The sequence below is a fragment of the Monodelphis domestica genome, chromosome 6, assembly GCF_027887165.1.
Source record: "Monodelphis domestica isolate mMonDom1 chromosome 6, mMonDom1.pri, whole genome shotgun sequence".
Lineage (NCBI taxonomy): Eukaryota > Metazoa > Chordata > Mammalia > Didelphimorphia > Didelphidae > Monodelphis > Monodelphis domestica.
This window is the reverse complement of record NC_077232.1, coordinates 82,414,070-82,425,978: the sequence shown is the minus strand read 5'-3', so window position 1 is coordinate 82,425,978 and position 11,909 is coordinate 82,414,070. Positions and strand designations below refer to the sequence as shown.

General features: G+C 39.4%; 1 non-coding gene across 1 annotated transcript; it reads left to right on the top strand.

Moving 5' to 3' along the window:
• The first annotated feature begins 5,209 nt into the window (after positions 1-5,209).
• LOC130455334 (U6 spliceosomal RNA) lies at positions 5,210-5,312 on the top strand. The gene has a single exon (XR_008913247.1). It is a non-coding gene; the product is annotated as a U6 spliceosomal RNA (small nuclear RNA).
• The last annotated feature ends 6,597 nt before the right edge of the window (positions 5,313-11,909 follow it).

Genomic DNA, 11,909 nt, shown 5'->3' with positions numbered 1-11,909 from the left:
GGGAATAGCAGGTTTGCTTACTGCTATTAATGATTAACAACCCCAGGGGACAGAGGAGAAAGTTGTTTTTAGAAAAAAAAAAACTGAAAGCTCTATTTGCTCCCAATCCTCAGAGTTCTCTTGCTCCCAAGCCTTTGGGCATCTGCTTGCCTTCTTTCCACCTTCAAATCATCCTTGCCCTTTAAAGTGCCACCCCCTCCAGGAAGCCTTCTCTGACTACTCACAACGTCCATGATTTTTCTCCCCTTGGAGTTCTGGAATTGGGATCTGTAATGGAGAAAAAGGTTTGGGGATGGCAAAGGGAACAGGATCTAGGAGAGGACAGCTGATGTTTAGGGTTGGCTCAGAGAGAGGAGAGGGGGTTTGGACATAGTTTGGATTCCTTTGAGCTTGGACAATGTGCTTCCCTGGGCATCGATTTCTTCAACCATAAAATGAGAATGTTAGCCTAGGTTTCTCACCCAAATCCCTTCCTGCTCTAAATCTTTGAACTCCTGCAGTCTTGGCTGTCTATGTCACCTGTGTGATCTCTTTTTTCTTAACCCTTACTTTCCTTCTTAGAATCAATACTGTGTATTGCTTCTAAGACAGAAGAGAGGTAAGGGCTAGTCAGTGAGGGTTAAATGACTTGCCCAGGGTCACACAACTAGGAAGTGTCTGAAATCATATTTGAACCCAGGACCTCCCATCTCTAGCCCTGACTCTCAATTAACTGAGCCACCTACCTAACCCCTGTGTGGTTTCTTAATAGACTGCTTTGTACTAGTTATATAATAGAGATGGCTAAATGACACAGTGGTCAGAGCACTAGGTTTGAAATCAAGATAACTCATCTTCCTGAGTTCAAATGCAACTTCAAACACTTCTTATCTGGGTGATCCTAGGCAAGTCACTTAACCCTGTTGGCCTCAGTTTCCTCACCTGTAAAATGAGCTGGAAGAAGAAAATGGCAAACAACTCCAATATCTTTGCCAAGAAAACTCCAAATGGGGTCAAGGGCACAACTGAACAACAAAAGAATTATAGAGTGTGTCAGAAAGTAGAGTTTAGAATATTGAAACTGGAGGGACTTTTAAATGTAGGATAACAGAGTTGGAAAGGTTCTTATAGGTTATTTAGCACAGATTCATTCAATGCCAGAGTTTCTCCTCTTCATATATGTATGCATGCATGTATGCATATTTGTATGTGTGTGTAGGTGGAAGTATCTTTAAATAGTATCTCTGAGATCAATGACTTTTGTGTGTGCAGAGATTGTATGTTCTTTCAGTATTCTTATATTTAACTGCTAGATGGGCTTTCACCAAAATCTATTTGTCCTCCAAATCTGTTGTTTCCTTTCACTTCTTTGAAGAGGGTTTCTACCATGGAGCCAACTTTTCATATTCTGCTAATTATTTCTGCCATGGAGGTCCATAACTTTTTTCCATTTGTTCCTTCTAACTCTTTCTCTCTAAGTGATTTCTCTCTTGAATCATTCTGGGACGTTCTGCTGTGGTTTCCTGCTCTCTTGGGAATCCACAGGGTTCTGTTTTTCATCAGGTAATGGTTCAGTTTCCTTTGAATTACAGTATGTATTTGGAGACATTTGTACTCTTTTGGATGTCTTGGTACATTTCTTCCCTCCTAATCTTAGTATCTTCTCTGTTGATTTATCTGCTTGTACCTAAGGGTTTTAACTGGATTGTCTTCTTGAAATCTTTTAGCCCTTTCCCCATCAACTCACTTTTTTGACTTGTCCTCCTTTGCTGGCAGGTTTACACCCCCCACCCCCCGAGCTGGACCACAGGACTGTGTCAGTCTTCTTTCATAAAAGAGAATTTACTTTTCACTGGCCTAGGTCCCACCTCAGGCAGCTTCTGGGAGATTGGCTCCATCTGGATTCCAGGCTGGCACAACCACACTTGTTGTCCCTAGTTCCATCTTTTCTTTAGTTCTCTGGTTCGGGCTAAATCAATATCTGCTATTAGGTAGGGTAGGTGTTGGATAGGATAAATGTTGCTGGCAGATCCTTTGCTGATGTGAAGTTCCCTACCTAACACAGGGGCTACCACATGGAAAGGAAGGGAAAGAGGGATTCCCCATCATCATCATTACCATTGCCATCATCATGCCTTCCCTACTTCCTCATGTAGCTATGGAATGTTGATGTCCACTGCTTGTGGCAAGAAAATTTGGGAAAAGAGCTAGTACTTTCTGCAACATCAGGGAAATACCTGAATAGATCCCAAAGAACAACCAATGGGAAACCAATGGGTTGGCTTGTGTTTCCTGCCCAACCTTGGAAACCAATGGAAGACAGATGCTAGATACACTGTGAATTCATGTTTTCAACTCTTATAGGACAAATTAGTGCCTTAGATAAAAAATATAATCAATCATTAATTCCTCTGTCTTATATATGCTTATATTTCATATATCTGTTATATAGTGTGTTATCTTTTCCATTAGATTGTAAGTTCCTTGAAGGTCAGAAGTATTTTTGCTTTTCCTTTGTATCCCTAGTTCTTAGTACAGTACCTGCCACTTTGCAATCAATTAAGCTATATTGGTTGATTGACAGACTGAAAGCACCCCCAACCCAAGTCTCAGTGTTGTATTCTCCTCCTTTTCTTAAGGAATTCCCTACCTTGTTACCTTTTTCACCAAAACCAACTCTTGTAGTTGACACTGTAGGATAAGTCAAAGGTTAATGGTGGATGTTTATTGCACAGGGACAGAATCAAGGCCTATTTATTTATATCTTAAAGAAAATTCCAATCTTGTTCTTTTCTATTTTAACCTCTCGTAGGAATATGTTGGGGATAGACTAGTTTCAAGGATTAGTTAAAAGAAGGGAATTTTGATACAAGCTCTGGGAGAGGATTCTGGGAGGGAGAAAGGAATTATGGGAGTTTGAACTAAAATAACTGATCTTGTTGCCTTCTGGGATTTCCACTGAACTGGAAGGAAGTTTTGACTCTCTGCCTGAATTTCCACCAAGTTGAAGAAGGGTTTTGCTCTGAGAGATTTTCCTTGGATAGCAAAAATTTCATGGAGAAATTTTTGACTTCTGGGTAGAGAATTTATTTGGAGGAAACCATTTTCCCTGAGTCCAGAGATCATCTGCCAGTGGTCCATCTGCCAGAAATCCTCTTGGGCTAAAATAATCCAAAGATTTTAATCTGTGACTTTGGATTACTTAGTGCAGCCAAACACAAGCTTTTCCCTTTCTTTTGTTAATCACTAGTGGGTAGATCAGGATAGAGTCAAATGGGGGGGGGGGGGGCGGGTTAGATAGAGCAGGGAGCTGTAAGCAGGGTCCAGAGAAGAAAAAGAAGGCTCTCTTTAAGCAGGAGACATAGAAGTTGGGTGGAGTTAGTTTTAAGAGTGTTGGGGTCTTAACCTACCAGTTTCCCTTATTCCCTTTATAAAACAAACTTTGTTTTTCATAAGCCAAGCATTTTGTGCTTAACTGGCCCTGGGAAGTTCCTAGGTGGGTTGTATCACCTCACATCCCTCTAGGACAGCTCCCTATTACACTCTTCCTACTTCACAGGAAGTCCAGTCTACTTCCTGACACCAACTGTTTGATTGAGGCCAGGGTCTTTTCCCTTATCCTGTACAAAATCAGGAAGCAGAAGCTGAGGATATGTCTTTCCCTCCACTATTTCCAGTTACCATTCCCCTAAGGGAGGAGGGAGGAGAAGTAGAGTGGAGAACCAAAGAAGCCCTCTTCCTTAATTTGTAAGAAGAAAAGGCAGGGAAGGCTTTCAAATGAGTCAGCACCTATGGTTTTCCCCAGCCTTGTTGGATTTATGGACTCAAAAATTATTTGTGCACACACCCATTTCCTAAGAGACAAGTCTGGGTGAGTCCTATTTATGAAAAAGTATGGCATAATGGAAAAATCATTGGGCTGAAAATCAGAAGATCTGAGTTCTAGTTCTAGTTCTAGTTCTAATCAACCAGCTTGCTTTTGTGAATATGGGCAAAATACTTTCTTTCTCTAGATTTCTCTCTAGTTTGTATCTGTAAAGTTAAAATCTTAGCCTAAGTGATCCCTGAGGTCCCTTCCATCACTCACCGACAATGTTTTAAGGTCTCTCACAGTTCCAACTCTCTGTTTTCTAAGTTCTAAGAGCCATTCTGGCTCTAACATCCTAACCATATATCTCTGACCTCTGAGAACTCGTTTGGGGGCTAAATGAGAAAAGTGTAGACCTTTGCTATTATAAATCAGAGAAAGAGAGTGTGGAATGAACCTATCTTCAAAAAAAAACTATATTCCCTTCTCCTGGTCACTATCAGAGGAAAGAGTTCCAATATATCACCACTTCAACATTCCAATTCACTTGTTTTCATGAGCAAACTAGACTGTCATTCCATAATTTTCCCCAATGCTCTTATCTATACCATAGGCTCCAGCTAATGTGGATCCTAGTCAGCCTTTCTCTATGGGCATATGTTTGATGTGGAGTTCATCTTGTCCTGTCAAAGACTGAGGTTGGCATTGATTTCTGCTTTATGAATATTAAGAGTTATCAGTGCCAGGAATTCAAAGAGGCTGCAGGGAAATGAGAGGATTTACAATAATCTGAATCTGTGTACTTGGTTTTCACACTTTCATGTTACTTGTTGGAACCTAAATTTGTTCCCTCTTCAGACTTCAGTATTTCTGCCATTGGCCCCATTTTATCTCCCGATTCCAGAGCTTTGGGAGTATTTTTAACTTTTTCCTTAGCCTTGTGTTTAATCATATGGAATTAGTCACCAGGTCATGTTAGTTCCCTCAATGAAACACCAGTTTAATGGCTGAGCTTTTGGTCATCAAAGAATATCATCAGTCCCTACACAGAGTTTCTATCATGAGAGCTTGAGTTCTACTTTCATAATATTGGATCATAATAAGGCCCAAGTATGTAAAGATTTTTCCCCAGTAGAATGAACAGATGAGAACAAGTTGTTCCAAGGGCTATAAAGGCAGCTGAAGTAGGCACTTAGTGGAGCACTTGGAGCTTGGTCAGCAGATGAAGACATCAAGGTCATCTACTGGATCTTGGGCCACCAGAAGCCACACTGGATTTTTTCTTGCCCCTGGACATGGATGACTCTGGAAGAAAGAGTGAGGCTGATGACTTTGTGCAACTCTACCTCACTTAAATCCAATCCATGACCAAGACAACCCTGTAATGTCATTTATCCTCTTCAAAAATTAAGGACAGGATGCTTGCTCCAGCAGCACATGTACTAAAATGGGAACAATACAGAGAAGATTAACATGACCATTCTGCCAGGATGGCAAACATATTTGTGAAGTATTCCATATTGTTAGGCTCTGGAAGAGCTCAAAAAAATTCAAAATCAAATAAGAGACACAAAAGAAAAATGGGAAAGAAAATGAAAGTAATACAAAAAGAAAATAACATCTTAAAAAGCAAATGGAAAAAGAGACACAAAAATCCTTTGAAGAAAAGAGTTCCATAAAAAGTAGAATTTCTCAAGTGGAAAAGGAGGTTCAAAAGCCCAGAGAAGAAAATTATTCTTTAAAAATTAGAAATGGGAAAACAGAAGCTAATGACTTCATGAAACATCAAGAAACAATAAAACAAAATCATAAAAATGAAAATAGAAGAAAATATGAAATATCTCATTGAAAAAAACTACTGACCTGGAAAATAAATCCAGGAGAGATGATTTAATAATTATTGGATTACCTGATAGACATGATCTCCCCCCCCCCCAAAAAAAAAAGCCTAGACATCATATTATAAGAAATTGTCAAAGAAAACTGCCCTGATATTTTTGAATAAGAGGGTAAAATAGACATTGAAATAATCCACCAATCACTTCCTGCATTAAATTCCCAAATGACAACTCCCAGAAAGATTATAGTTAAATTCAAGGGCTCCCAGGTCAAGGAGAAAAATACTGTAAGCAGCCAGAAAGAAAAAATTCAAATATCATGGAGCCACAATCAGGATTTAGCAGCTTCCACATCAAAGGATCGGCTTGGAGTATGATATCTCAGAAGTCAAAGAACTAGGTTTCCAACTAAGAATCACCTACCTATGAAAACAGACAATATTCTTTCACAGGGAAACTTGTCATTTAATAAAAATAGAAAATTTCCAAGCCTTTCTAATGAAAAATGAAGGATAATGGCAGCAAAGTGGCTCAATGGATAGAGAGCCTGGAATAGAAATGGGAGGTCCTTGATTCAAATCTGGCCTCAGATACTTTGAACTGTGTGACCCTGGGCAAATCACTTAACCCCCATTGCCTAGCCCTTACCATTCTTCTGCCTTGGAACCAATACACCATATTCCAAGATAGAAGATAAGGGTTGTTTTGTTTTGTTTGGGTTTTTTAATGAAGGAAAAACAACAACACTGTGTATGTGTGTGTGTGTGCTCACTTCTATAAATCATAGAGCTCCAGTACTGATTTCAAATTTCATGCTTCATGGGAAATTTCTAACTAAAAATGAAGTAGGGGCACAATGAAAATAACCTGAACATAGGGTCAGAAGATCTGGATTTAAGTGTGGACTTGAACAAGACTACAATTCTCTGAATGAATCTACTCCCTCTACTCTTATATGGAAATAACCATCCTTTCACTTATCTGCCTACTTATTAGGATTTTTGTGAGGAATTGCTCTTAAAACCTTAAAAGCCCATATAAATGAGAGTTAAACATTATTATTATGTGGCTTTTCCTATGGCTGTGCTCCCTTATGTTGTGTTTGCCCCAATAAATGAAATCTTACAAGCCAAGTCATGCTGAAAACTGCCTGAGACCTTAGACAAAAAGAGAACAGAGAAGTGTTTAAATGATGGTGACTTTATATCAGAAAGGCTTGTGGTGACTACCTCCAATGTAATACCTTCTGGGTCCATCCCTCTTTTCTTAGGGAGATATTTCCCTGCAATTAGAAATGACAGAATTCTTATACATAGATGTCAGAGCTTTGTAACTTTGGTGAAAGATCTAGACTCCTTTTAAAATTCTAACACCCCAGGAGCCCAGAGAAGTACTCTCTAAGGTCCTATCAGTCACTGACACTTTAGTATGAATGAGTTTTCAGATATTTTTCTGAAACACAGATGAGTAGTTAAAAATTAAAGAAAGCAAATAAATCTTGGGTAAATCGAGTCCACTGAGTTGAAAGACAAAAAAACAGGTAAGGTATAAGTACCAAAAATATTATGCTCAAAGCCATACCCAGGAAAATTAAGTTTCACTTTAATAAATTGTTAGAATTCCAGATCCAATGTCTATTTCTTCAAAAGATCTTTATTAAAAGACAAAACCACAGAGATGGAAGAACTTTAGAGGGTCTCTTAGTCCAACTTTAATTTCTTCAATAATCTCTTGACATTGGCAGAGGGTCATTCAATTCAGTTCAAAGAGTGAAATCAGCAATCATTTGGCTTGGCATACAGGAGAGGGGAGGAGCAGGAATATTTTGAAGCTTGTTTTCATTCTGGGGAAAACAAATCATTATACATAAGAAGTATTTTTATGCATATATTATTTCATCTCAATATTTGAGAGAGAAAAACCCAGGGAGCTAGTCAGGAAGATCTGAGTTCATATTTAGCTCCAGACTATGTGATTATGGGTAAATCTCTTAACCTTTGCCCAGCTCAGTTTCCTGATTTACAAAATGATAATAATAGAATGGATTTCCCAGGGTAAAATGGAATAATATTTATAAAAGTGCCTTGCCAACCCTAAGATGCTCTCTGAAAGTTAGCTATTGTTGTCAACCAGTTTGGTCTCTCTTTTTTTCTTTCTTTTCTATAAAAAGAGGTTTCTGTTGGATGAGATCTAAAATATGCTGGTTGGATACAAAATGGGTTAACAAAAATGACTTTCACCTATGGAGACAGAGTCCATCTCTAGCTAGCACATAATCCTTTTCAGAGGCTGCTGGAAGATGGAGGGCTGCTTCTATTTCAGTGGCACTAACCCAGTGTGTGACTTTGGGAAGTGCCACAGGCTGGGGCTGATTTCAGCTTTGCCTACCCAGTAGGGGAACAGACTTTCCTTGATGAATCACTCACTGGGAATTCTGATTTACCCCAAGTCCTTGACTGGCTACAGCTCCAGGCAACATTCCTCAAGCTCTAAAGGCTGTTGGTGTTCCCTGCAACCTAAAAGAAGAAGTCTAGGAGACATTTTGATGTTAATGGTCTTTAATATATACATCAGAAAATACTTCTTATATATGAGTTTTTTTTCCCCAGAATAAAAACAGGCTTTAAAATATTTCTTCCCCTCCCTTCTCCTATATCCCAAGGATGTCCTTAGATCCAGACCCTCATAAGCCAACATTTCACATAAAAAAAAAAAGATCCAGAAGATATTTCATGAGACAGCTAGATGGTGCAGTAGAAAGAGAGTTGGATTTGGTGTCAAGGAGATCTGAGTTCAAATTCTACCTTGGGCTATGTGACCAAGAGCAATATCATTTAACCTCTTTCTGCCTCAGTTTCCTCAATTGGCAAATAGGAATAATAATTCTTACTTCACAGGGTTGTTATGAAACGACATCTGTAAAGTACTTTGCACATTTTAAAGAGCTATGTAATTGATAGCTATTATCATCATCATCATTATAAGGTCCATCTCATGACCAAACAGACATGATCTCTACATCTTCAACAAAGTGTTTATCAAGCTTGAAAGCCTCCTTCCTTGAGAAAAATGCTACATTCTGAGGACAGCTCTTTCTGTTAGGACTTTTTCTATCCTATTGATATGAAATCTGTCTTGTTTCAGCTTCCACCCACTGTTCTAGTTCTGAATAAATCTATTCCCCTTTCCAGATAGCCACTCTTCCGAGACTTTCAAGGAGAGCTTGTGGAGCCCCAATGTTGCCTTTCTTGCAGGTCAAAGAGCCCCTTCCTTAGACTGATCCTCAAATGGTATTATCTCTGGTCCCTCTTCATCCTGGCCACCCTGATCTCATCAAGATGCATTTTTAAAATGAGTTTCATCAACATATTTTCAGCTCAGAAAGGCTGTCCACATCCTCCAAACTCATTTAGGAAATACTGCATCACACCTGGAGACCTTAGACAAGTCACTTTTCCTCTTGGATCTTCATTTTTCCCATGTGTAAAATGGGAGTGGTTTTATTTTTGCTCCCTCTTCCAGGATATTTTAAGGAAAGCATTTTACAAACCATAGAGTCCTAGGAGAAGGCAAGTTGTCATCGTTATTATTATTTGAAAAAGCCCTTTGAAATGTTCACTGTGTCTGTGACTATGTTGTCTGTGTTTTCATAGGCAGCTCTGAATGCAACGGAGGTGAAAAGCTGATGGATTATTTTGGCTTCTCTGTTCCATGTTCCTTGGCTCACAGCATTGTGCTCTCCAGGCAGAGGGCCAAACTGCTTTGGGGTTTATGAACCCCCTTTTTTATAACTTTTAAAGACAACCTTCTTTCTCATAATCCACATTTGGGAATTTCAACCAAATCGCCAGTTCCCTGAAATCATCAGGACTGCACAAACCTTCCTTTGTGCTCAGACCTCTCCTACGGAAAGAGTTTTCTCTCCTCACCAGCCAAATGACTGCCGTTTTCATTCAGATGGGAAGGTGAGATCTCATCCCTATCACTGCAGGCATTGAGGAGGGATAGTCCCAGACATCACAGCTGTGTCTACAGGAGGCAAAAGCATAAAGGCCTTTCAGCCAACTCAGCAAAAAAAAAATAGTCAATTCAAAAAAAAGTTAGCAGAAAATCAATCAAAACTTGTGGAGAGAAAATTGAATCATTTGCTGGGGGGGGTGGGGAGGTGGCTTCTGGAAACCAGATGATGGAGACAAATGTCACTTTTCAAATACATAGGGCTGTTGAATCTTGGATTCAGAATAGTCAGGAGTTCTTAAAATTACAGCACTATAGAACCACAAATGTTCAGAAGCCTGAGGTCTGGGGGTCACAGAATCATTAAATCATTCAATCTGAGTTGCAAAAGACATTAACAGTTACCCAGTCCTATCCCTACCTCATGTACTGAAGCCCTTCAGGAATGCTTTGAATCAAAACATGAAATTCAGGTTCCCCTGTTTCCTTTCCAAGGAGGTTTTATTATTATTGGAGGTATCAGAAAAAATCTCATAAAAATCACAGATGATTCTGAAGACAAGGCCATGTTGTAAGTGAGGTCTAGTCTAACGGTTTTGGCATCAGATCATCACATCCTGTCTGTGCCCAGATCACGCCAACATCTCTTTTTAAACTATGAACCATCAGCACACACAACATACCAGGAGCCCAGGGGCAGCCCAAGACAGAAATTAAAACTGCATCAACCCCTCAGAGCAGATGATGGGGCTAAGATCTCAGGTCTGAATTCTTAGTGAATTTGGATGTTCCTTATAGAAAACACACAGCTGTGTGGTGGTCACAGCCATGCAGCCCACTAATAATGATGGTTTCATGGCAATGTAACTCATAATGAAGTAGCCAATGGAAAGCCCTTGCAAAATATCAAGGCAGATTAAAGATGAGCCTCTCAGGAATTCTGCGTCCTATCTCCCCAAAGCATACATGCACAGAAAACATTCTGCTGAAGATTTAAGTCTTCTGAGTAAGAGGGGAGAAAGAATTCTATTCCCCCACAGTCCCATGTTCCTCCTGTGTAAGAGAATTTGGTGGGGCACAATGTCTTCAGTAAAGCAACTCAATGCCATCGAAGGTCACAAAATCCTAGCTTTAGATATGGAAGGGTCATTCATTAGATGAATTCTAGTCCAACTCCCTCACTTTACAGATAAGGAACCTTCGGTCCTGCAAGGTTATATAACTCACCCAAAGTCACACAGTTTACAGATGGCAGAGACAGTGATTGAACTCAGCTCCTTTGGCTCTAAATTGAGTACTTTTTCCACAAAACAACAAAATCAGTGTTCAGTGAGTTTGAATTCCACAACCTGATACTTTGAATCTTACTTAGTTAGAGATAGAAGGATCTGTAGAATCCACTATCTCAATATTTATGGGACAGCTAGGGGGCTCTGTGGGTAGAGAGCCAGGGCTAGATATGGGAAGTTCTGGGTTTAAATATGACCTCAGACACTTCCTAGCTGTGTGACTTTTAACTTAACCCCCATTGCATAGTCCTTGCTGTTCTTCTGCCTTTGAACTGATGCTTAGAATTGATTCTAAGACAGAAGGTAAAGGAAGAAGAAATAAGGAAGAAAGAAGATGGTGGAGGAGGAAGAGGAAAAGGAGGAGGTAGAGGAGGAGGAGAAGAAGAAGGTGAAGAAGGTGAAGAAGAAGAAGGTGAAGAAGAAGGAGAAGAAGAAGAAGAAGAAGAAGAAGAAGAAGAAGAAGAAGAAGAAGAAGAAGAAGAAGAAGAAGAAGAAGAAGAAGAAGAAGAAGAAGAAGAAGAAGAAGAAGAAGAAGAAGAAGAAGAAGAAGAAGAAGAAGAAGAAGAAAGAAGGAGAAGAAGAAGAAAGAAGGAGAAGGAGAAGGAGAAGGAGAAGGAGAAGGAGGAGGAGAAGGAGGAGGAGGAGGAGAATTAGAAGGAGAAAGAAAGAAAGAAAGAAAGAAAGAAAGAAAGAAAGAAAGAAAGAAAGAAAGAAAGAAAGAAAGAAAGAAAGAAAGAAAGAAAGAAAGAAAGAAAGAAAGAAAGAAAGAAAGAAAGAAAGAAAGAAAGAAAGAAAGAAAGAAAGAAAGAAAGAAAGAAAGAAAGAAAGAAAGAAAGAAAGAAAGAAAGAAAGAAAGAAAGAAAGAAAGAAAGAAAGAAAGAAGGAAAGAAAGAAGGAAAGAAAGAAAGAAAGAGGAAGGAAGGAAGGAAGGAAGGAAGGAAGGAAGGAAGGAAGGAAGGAAGGAAGGAAGGAAGGAAGGAAGGAAGGAAGGAAGGAAGGAAGGAAGGAAGGAAGGAAGGAAGGAAGGAAGGAAGGAAG